We start from the raw sequence: 10378 nt of genomic DNA on the forward strand, positions 1-10378 counted from the left end.
ATTAGCAAAAAAGGCAGAAGTATGCACGCAGAAAATGTCCAACAATGTAAATGGTTGAAAGACATTTTCCAGGCCTTGGCAAAATGTGACTCTGAGATTTACATGTATTCCTTAGCCATCAAAGCAGAGGATGGCCTAAAGCACAACAATCTACATCTTGCCTAGAGAGCTACCACATGCCTGGTTGGCGACCATAAACAACCTTTCCCGTCATAAAACCAGACGGCTCTTCCTGCTCATTAATGGATGAGGCCCCATGCAGATGGAAATCACATTATGAAAGGTTGCAGAACTGTGCATCTGACTGTCCAGAGCTACATGACCTGGCAAACTGTACAGCTGCAGACCCAGGGACAATCGGTGAGCCTCTATCACTCGAGGATGTACGAAAGGCTATCCAAAAGATACTGAGTTGACATACTGCTAGATCTGATGGTATTGCATCTGAGCTGCTTACCGGTGCCTTGGAACCAGTGAGCGTTGGCCTGCATTAAATGTTTTTAAAAGTGGGGGCATTTGGCAGAGTACCAACAGAATGGAAAGATGGCATCAGTGCTAAAGGTAAAGGATCTCGCCTTGAGTGTGGCCACTACAAGCCAGTCTCATTCCTGTCGGTCCCTGATCTTGCCTGGCATCACCTGTGGGGCTGTCACAGAGATTCATGGATTTGCAGAATTAAGACAGATATGGGAACTTCACTCTACAATGCCTGATATGATGCCATCAACCACGGTCGCTCTGGCTGGCACAACAGTCCTCAGTAGGTTATGTGCATTTGATGATGATTATGTATCTAAAGCCTTTTTCTGCTTTCTCTACTTCAGGATAACACTTCAAAGTTAAGGTTACATTTTTAAAAGGAGTGGGAGAAAGTGTGGAAATGTAAAGTTGGGTTCATTAAGTTGTATTATTTCAGTTTACCTTAAATATAACCGTATATATGTTAACCTATAAATCCCTAAATTGTTCGGGCTATAGTTACATGAGATACTGCCTGTCTTTCCTGGTGATATCGGCAGCTGTAACCAGGTGAGCTAATAGACTTCTGGTATGAAAGTGGAAAGGGCTAGCTAGCAACAGGACATTGCCCTGGACTCTGGAACTTGCTCCCTTCCCTTGTCTGACAAACCCTGAAGATTAACAAATCCAGGCTATGGTTTAAAGCTCATTCTTTTCTCGAGCTTTTAGAGAAGAAGTGGAGGAGTTTAGTCTGCGCTTGTGCTATTGTTTTTATCTTATTTATGTTGATGATGGGTAGACCATTATGTATGGTGCATGAACCCTTGTCGTGTAGAGTTTTTGTCTAAATGTTTGTGTGTTTTAATTGTATAACAGTCCCTAAACCTACAGGCAGGTGCTGTAAATAAAGAAAACAGATACTGGCAAATTGCAGAATAGAGAGAAAGCATTAAATAAATATAGTTACAAACATACATGCTTTAACAAGAATCCACAGTTAGACCCTCAAAACTGGTTCGAGGCTTATTTCAAAGAGAAAGTTACCTGATTAACTCCATCACATAAGCTGATTTCTTGCATCCCCTGCCTATCAGAAGTGTAACCTAGGGATGGGTTCCTTGAAGTAGGGAGATATTTTCTCTCTCTCTCTCCCAGGTGCATCTTTTTGCAATAAATGTCAAAGTACATATTAGCATTTGATTAATCCATTTTATCCTTTGAAGTTACTTTAAATGTACATCAGGGGATCATCTTACTAACTTTGAAACAACATGTTTAATCAGGAACTTATTATATATCTTCTGTTCTGTGGAAAGTTAACATAATTATTTTTTTTCTTCTATTGGTTTACAGTAAAATTCTGTCTTTCCAAAATTATAGCAACCTTGGTGCCCACTTCAAATGAATTCTTTTATTGTGGTTCAGGATGGATAAAACAAAGATCATACAGTCATATCTCTTAGCATCCTTTTTTTGCTTTCCTAATGATTTTAGGTAACACCTTTTTAAAAGCACTTCATTACAGTTTTAAATGGCAAAGTCACACTTTTATCTCTTTCATGTAAAAGAGACACAAGCTTAAATAACGGAGCCATTCATCCTGACAAATTATAGATATGCTAATTGCAAATTTAAAAATACCCCAGACTTAGTGCCATTCTGGTCTTTGTTTCTTCTTCAGTTCAGAACCCTATACTGGAACCTACTTAGATTCTCCCTTCTTTTACATGACAGTACTGCAGTTTGATCCATGGGTGCTGAGGTGATAAAGTGCAAACACATTTAATACAAAACAATTATTTTTTAATTCTATTATATCTAAAAGTAAGGATTAGGAATGAAAGTGCCATCACAGTTATAACTACGCCATCTCTACTTTAACACTTCCAGACATTATTTGTGTGAAAACATTTGATAATCACAGAGCCACATTTTTTTCATTTGTAATAGTTTAATTTTTATTTAATGCCAGATAAAATGCAATACATGAGTTACATTCTTGTTTAAATTGATTTAAAATTGATCTCTATTAAGATGTCAGCTATGTTAATGACTATTAGCGTAATTTAAACTGATCTTCATTTTATAAGAATATTGAATTGTTCAAACTATATCACCACACTTCAGACTTCCACTTAAGTCTTCCAATATAAGATTACCTACATAATGCTGCACACCCTTGGTTTAAAAATGATTGTTTAACATGAAAAAGATGGCTTCCATGGAGCAAATTTTAAAGTGCAATGTACTTTCTTGTTGTATCTGTACAGGTGTTGAGCAAAATATGTCATGTATGTGAATCAGTAGATAATGAAGCTTTCCAAAAAGTGATTTTTGAAAATATATCAGTGAATCATGATAGTTCCATACTTGCTAATAGAGATGCTTTAGGAAATACTGCTAATTTCTGTGCGTCTACCAGATTGTGTTATGTATGAAAGAATCACAATAGATATTGCTATGTGAATATCTGTAACAAAACAGTTAAATTGTATTGTTAAATATAGGTAACCGATTTTAAAAACAGATCTAAACAGCTATCCAGTTGGTTTTTGGACACCAGCACGGTTCTTATTATCCATAATTTCTCTTTGGATAGGCTCTAACATCCTTTCCTCAAAGCACGGCAGTAGATGTTTCTAAACTTTGCTAAAGTACATCTTGTAACAATAACCTTTTTCTGTATGAAATCTGGAAACAGATCACTAGACTAAAATTGCCCATGTTTTCCAACAGGTTAGATATACAGAACTTGTGAAAAAAAAATCTGAGCATCCAATTTTTTAATTAGCTACTTGATCTTTTAGTAAATGAAAGGTTATGATGTATGAAGGTTAGCAATGAAAGGTGCAAGACAAAATGAGTTTTCATTGTGAGAGACATATGAGCAATCAATTTTTGGTATAATTGAATACAAAATATTTGGTATAATATTTAATCAGATACATAAATCCAGAAAACAAGTCACATTACGCATTTTGAAAAATATGGCTTGAAAATCATTGAATTTAAGGCATCTCTACACAGCATATCCTGATTACTGCATGCACTCCTGTATGAATGCCATGCAAATCATCAACACTAATTCTAATGTAAGCACTTCATAAAAACAATGACCTGCCTACAGACTGCCCTGTTCATCCCACCCTTGTCTTCTGCACTCACCAGCTCAAGATTGAAGTAGGCCACCCCCTCTCTCCAATGAGCATACATCAGATAAAATCCACACTCCCAATCTTTATACAATTTGCCATGTTCATACTGGTGAAGAGTTAATCTCTGTGAACATATAATATCTGTGCTGTTATGAAGGTAAGTGAGATCAGTCAATAGATTTGGTAATATATGCTGGTCATAGAAGTTAAAGCTATGTGAGAACAGTTTTATCTTTTATACTATCTATTCCAACATTTCAAAAAGCTTTGAGGAAAGAGTATGAGTAGCTGGTTTGTCATGAGCTGGAGTAGGCCTAGTGGTCTTCTCTTTAACTTGCACGTAGCGGGATCCTTCTCATACTTCCACCCAAAGTTGCCTTGCTTTGGCATCAGTTTTGGCTTATATGCAAATACGTAGGGATAACTTTGCAGCTAATGTAAATGGGCACATTAACATCAGCTGAGGACCTGGTCCATCATGTAAGCAATAGCTTTCATTACAAAAATGAGATTTAGAAAGGTGCAATATATCAATAAATATGGTCAAATCAGAATAGATAGTTTTAGCATGCTGCCAGTTTAATTAATACTAAGAAATTAAAGCATATGTGATTACTCATGATATTCAGCACAAAAAATCTAGTTATGCACTAATAAACAAGTAGTTTTAAGATATTTTGGGGCTGTCCAAAACCTATATTTGTGAGTCATTCCAAATTCCTTCTGAAAGACTGAATTTGTAAGTCACATCTGAATTTGGTACATTAGTCAGATCCGTAGATCAATCTCCAGTAAAGAGAAGACCAAGAAAGCATCTGTACCACTTTTGTGCTAATGAGAAGTGGTTAACCTTGCATCTCTTAAGTATTAAGCATGGATAACTGTTAAAAGTAACTCGTTAATCTGAACATGTTATAGGGCGGGGATGTAAACGCAGCTAATGAAGAACTTGTTTTTTTGCCAAATAAATCTACTGAGCTTTTTTAACAGTCATCGAATTTAACTGGCAAAATGTGAAACAAGATGAAGAGGCCTGGCTGTGCTCAGCCCATGTGACAAAGTGGAGAGGTGCAAGGAGCTTCCACTCCTCCTTGTAAACGCATGCAAAAGGTCTTTACGCTTCCTGAGCAGGACGACTGCTCTAGGCTAGTGCTGGTGCTGGCTTTCCCGGAGAAGGTGAGGAAGGGTCAGAACTATGATCCCATCCTCCCTCTATGCTGGTCTGTGAAGCTGCATGTGTGCTGCACCCAATTTTAGGTCTGCACAGCTGCCACTCTGCTCCTAAAAGCTTTGTGCCCCAGGAGCATCTTGTGAGGTGGTGTGCCTCTGCACTGCCCCCTAAAGTAGCTCAATTGTAGTGGGAAATTTACCCTGGACAATTTGTCCTCTGATTGTTGTAATTATTTGCAATTGTAAATTTTAAAATAGTCCAACAACCAAGTTAATGCACAGTACATTGATTTAAAACTTCATTTTAAGAGGCTATATTTTATTCCTTGAGCTACAACAAACATGTTAATAAAATATGGATTTATGTCACTGAAAATCTTTCAACCTTCTAATGCAACAGTGAATTAGTTCATTTTGGCACACAGACCTATGTTGTGCGTTCCTATTTATTATATGCTTAATTAAAATCCTCTTAGTCTCTTAATTTTTACAGACTGCAAAAAACTTATCTGGATTTTAATGATTTTGTTTTATTTTCTGTAGGCTGTTCCTACATCTTTTCATTCATATCTGAGAAGCTGAAGTTAGCTTGAATTAATTATTATTTTAAAAAGTAAATTTCAAAATTTCACAGCAGATTATCCATGTTTATATGTCAGGGCCAAGCCCTGATCACACTGAAGTTAATGGCAAAACTTCCATTGAATTGAATGGGCTCGGGGTTTGATACTTAAAGAATAAATGTTTGTTTTCCAGCCTACAAAATACAGCCCCTAAAATACAGAATGCAAACTGTGTTCATCATAAATAGAATTGATTGTGAATGATCGTGGACCAACCCATCATTTGTGCCTTGCTCCATGTCTCATAACTACAGTACTAAACATACAGCACTGTTAGTGCACACAGCACTTTGCAGATCACAAAAACATAAGTTCCTTGTCCCCAGGAAGTAATCATCAAATTCCAATATTCGGTTCATAGGAGCAAACAGTTCAACTGAGAAGTTGGGGAGGCTATTTTGGAGTTGAGTTTAACATAAGAAGGATTAATGAAAGGAATGTTTTTGTAGGAGGTTGAGAGAGGGGACATGATGTGTTAAATGTGGGGTCTTTTTAGTGCTTATGAAGTGGCAAAAAAACAAGAATAGTAGGAAGAAACAGAGGGCCTGATCCTTGACTTACAAGACCATTTTCAGTGCATAAAGTCACCTATGTGCAGGATCTGGGCCAAAGTACACAGTGAGAAGAGAATGCAGAGAATGGAAGGATCAAGATGAGGTGTGCACTATGGTATTAGTGATGTAATTGAGTAGTATGTAAAGAAAGTCATGTAACTGAGATGAAGTTATGCAGAGCATTGAAGGTGAGGAAGAGAGAGCTGAGATATTTAGTCATTTTCATCTCATGAAAATAGTGTTACATTGCCTTATATCCATTGTTCTCATGAGCACTTGCTGTTTATACAAGTATGTGTATACATACATACAGAAAAATTAAATAAAAGTTACCTGGAGTTTTGGGCTTATAATGGAAAACTCCTACCCTTTTGGATCCTCAGATATCTGTCATGCTTACATTTTAGCTCTGGGCAATAATGCAGCTGGTCAACAGGAAAATCCATTTTCTATTGATCTTACCACCTACATTCACCACTCCCTCATTTCAAAAGAATTACATTATTTGTTCCGTAATCTTTTGAGGGCTGGTCAAACATGGAGGAATTTTAGCTTCCTCTTCAGTTTTTTTTTTTGCCATACCCTTCCTCCCATAGTATTTGTGTGCCACACAAAAGTAAGCTTTAGCTCCCAAACCTAGACCTTTAGAAATTGTTTCCCTTATGCCCAGATTTATCTACTAGTTCTTGTAATATAAAAACAGGTCATTTTACCCACATGGAACTCATCAGTGAGTCTGCTACAAGAGCCATTAGTTTTTGGATACATGAGGCTGCTCTAGCTGATTTTTCCACAACACAGTAATTCCATTAAGGCAGGTTTTAGTCTTGTAAGCTTGCAAATCTATGGGACTTCACGGTAGTAAAAGACATGGAATAAATGGAAGACCTGCTGGTCTACTAAGAATTCACCAGACAAGGAGGAAGAAGAAGGAAACCCTATCAAAGGTACACAGTCTGCCCCCTCACCCCCAAATACCCTTAGAAGATTTCTCTCATGGGAGAGATGATGTTCTTTAGATCCAAGCTTTACTACATTTTTCAGGAAAGGAGGCATGAAGTGCTACTGACTCACCTATGCTACCTAGCAGGGATGAATGGAAGTGTACTGAACTGGCTTTAGTCCTTCCTTTCAGAGAGTTCCTAGGGCATAGTGATAATCTATCTAGGTATTATGAGCTGTATCACTGTCCTATCTGAGCATCTTCCCAAGTATTCTATGAATTTACTCTCTCAACAAACACGCCTTTGAGGTCAGGAAATGTTATTCTCATTTTACAGGTGGGGAACCAAGGCACAGAGAATTTCACTGTAACCTTACCTAAGGTTACAGTGAAATACTATGGCAGAGGTAGGAGCTGAACACAGGTCTCCTGAGTTCAACAATATTACCCTTTTCTCCTAATGATGAGTAGTCTTATCTCCATCACAAGAGCTTTCACCATTAGAGCTCTCCAGCATCTCCCCTCCCCCTCCCAGTCCTATTCAACCCTGATGCAAATCCAGAGGAGGCGATCGTGAGCTGTCATTAACTTCAATGTCAGAAATTAAATCCCAGAAATAGATGGAAAATACCTAGTTCTAAACATCCAGTAAAAGCTTCACAAGCTCCCAGGTGTTTTCCAGTGCAAAAGTTAGAGGATAATTTGGATGAAGGAAAGATGGTGGAGCTAAACCCAAGCAAAATGACAATGATGTTGGCATTTGAAGAATTAACTAACAGCATATCATCACCCTCAACTGAAACTATCTGTGCCCCAAATGGCAAGATGGTATGTATCTCTAAAATCCTTCTGGATTCACCAAATCTTCTACATACCCATAAGAAATGGATACCAGAACTTCCACCTGTGGCTCAGCAGTATGCAGACCAGATGATGATTATCAACTCATTGATAATTTCCAGGGTTGACTACTTTGGAATACCAAATACAAGTACTCATATTACTTTTAACTCCATAAGTGGTACCCTGAAGAAACAAAAGTCCTTGAAGATATAAATGGAAATAAAATACCAAGATACTTGGGTTTGTTTGGACACCTGCAGAACTAGAACTCACATTGCAGCTGAAAAACTTGTACATTTCATCTATCTACGAAGGAAGGAATTTAGGAACTACGAGTTTGCACACCAAATCTGACTAGTGGCCCATCCATGCCAGTACCCTGTCTTTGACACTGACCAGTATCAAATATTTCAGAGGCAAGTGCAAGAAAGAGTTTAGTGGGCACTTCTGACTAACCTGCCCGTGCAGAAAGTTTATTCCTAATTCTATCTGGCAGTGTTTGGCGTGAATTCTCTCAAAAAAAATATCCTAAATTTGTGATTTTTTTCTCATTTTTCTGCATAAAGCAGTCCTTCTACACTGGAAATAAACAACTGTATATACAGTAAACAGAATATGGAATTGTAGTTTATTCTTATTCAGAGTGTAAGAATACAATGCAGGAGAACTGTAATCTAAAGCTCTTATCTTAGAATTCGCATATCACAAGCCACTTGTAATTCCTTTTGGTAGTTAGCTTGATAACTAAATCCCTTGATGCTTGCATAGCCTTACATCTTCAGTTCCCGCTAGTGTAATCTATATGCTGTGTGTAATATGTAATTTTGTTCTTAAAAATTGTTCAGTGCGTTTCTTTCCCCAGTCGTAGTAAGAAGGGAAAAAAAAGGGAAATACAGCATGTTAATACTAGTTCATTCTAGTGTCCTACTTGGTTACAGTATACCAGGCAAAGTAGCAAATGCTCAAAGCAATTGTTCCCGTTAGTGGAATTTTAAAAGTACTAAGAGAAATCTTGATCTGTGGAGACAATACAATAATGCACAGTGACATATTTTCCTGATTTTTCCACAGGCCAAATGGAAGATACTAATGCGCCTGTCCAAAACCTTTTTTTTTTTTTAAATAGAATTGAAAGGAAACATTGAACAAAACAATGGATTGAGATATGCAGAAATTTAGACTATCCTGCTGCACACCGAAAGGGAAAAGATTCAGAAAATTTAGTATTCAAAATCAATACAGCAGCTTAAACTGCTATTTTTAAAAAGTAACCACATTGTGCAAACATTTCACTCATGAATCTTTGACAGGTTTTATTTTGGGGCGAGGGAGAAGCGGGGAGGGGAGAATAGGGCAGATAGCTATGCTTGTAAAATGTGCTGGTTGAATGTTGCAAATCTTACGTGAACTGATTCTAACAAAGGAATATGGAGTCTCCTCTGAATCCATTCTGTGCCCAGCAGTGTGTACTCAGTGCCCTTAGGAGTCAGTCCTTCCACTGATGTATACACCGGGAATATTTGTCATCCATTGTAGTTATTTTGCCTCCAGCTTTGCTAGACCCAATTTTATCTTTTCCTCTAGCAGTATAAATGATATCAGATCAGAATGGTGGCTAACTTTGGATGGTTAGAGAAATAAGTATTTGAAAAATATTTATTGAGAATATGGTTTATATAAAATATATACAACTTACAGCAGTTTAACTCAATTAATATAGTAAAATTGCTTTTGGAATGTGTTTTTTTATGTATGAATACTTGATATCTTTGTGGCTAGATGTTTGGGAAATAATAGACAATTACCTTTTTAAGTGTCAGATTACATGCAAAGCCCAGAGAATATATTGTGAGAAATAATTCTGACGAATCACCAAAATCACCTCTGTTCTATGAGCTTCATGTCAGCCTTCTGTTGCAGAAGTGTGTGTTGATTAGGAAAACATTCCGGGTAATTTTGGGTGAAGCAAATGATTTATTTGTATTTGTCCCATTTACATTTTTTTAAAGAGAAAGAAATTAAGGAGTTAGGTGAGGCAGAGGGTAATTGCCCAGACCTTTAGTCTGGAGACTAGGCTCAAATCACTTAGGTCATAAATGAGATGAGTTAGATGACCTCAACCTAGTGCCTGGTAGACATCTGTCCACCTCACAAGACCTCCATAGATTTCAGCACAATTGGAAATCTCTTTTCGGGAGAGGTTCAGGACTGGATTGAAAGTCCTTGGCTCTGGTTTTGATTTTAAGAGTGCGTGCACACATACCAAAAAAAAAAAAAAAATTCCTTCTTTTTTCTTCTCAACCACTAAAAAAAATTGAGAAGGGAGTTGTGGAGCAAACATAAGGTAAATTGATCAAACTACTCTATTTGTATGAATAGGTTTTTTTCTTATAGAAACCATTTGTTATCTCCATGAATTATTGCTTACTCTTCTCTTGTTATAGTTCTTTCTGATGTAGGTTGCTCTGTAATGTTAATCATGTAGGTACAGCCTCTGGGAAAGACATAAACTTTAACCTTTCTGGGTCATGGGTCTCAGAAGCCACTTTAGTTAGAGATCAGCACAGTACAAGCATATTCAAACTGTTCTCTGTTGTTTCCAGGTCTCCTACTGCATTGCAGGAAGAGCTA

This window comes from Gopherus flavomarginatus, chromosome 3 (genome assembly GCF_025201925.1).
Source record: "Gopherus flavomarginatus isolate rGopFla2 chromosome 3, rGopFla2.mat.asm, whole genome shotgun sequence".
Lineage (NCBI taxonomy): Eukaryota > Metazoa > Chordata > Testudines > Testudinidae > Gopherus > Gopherus flavomarginatus.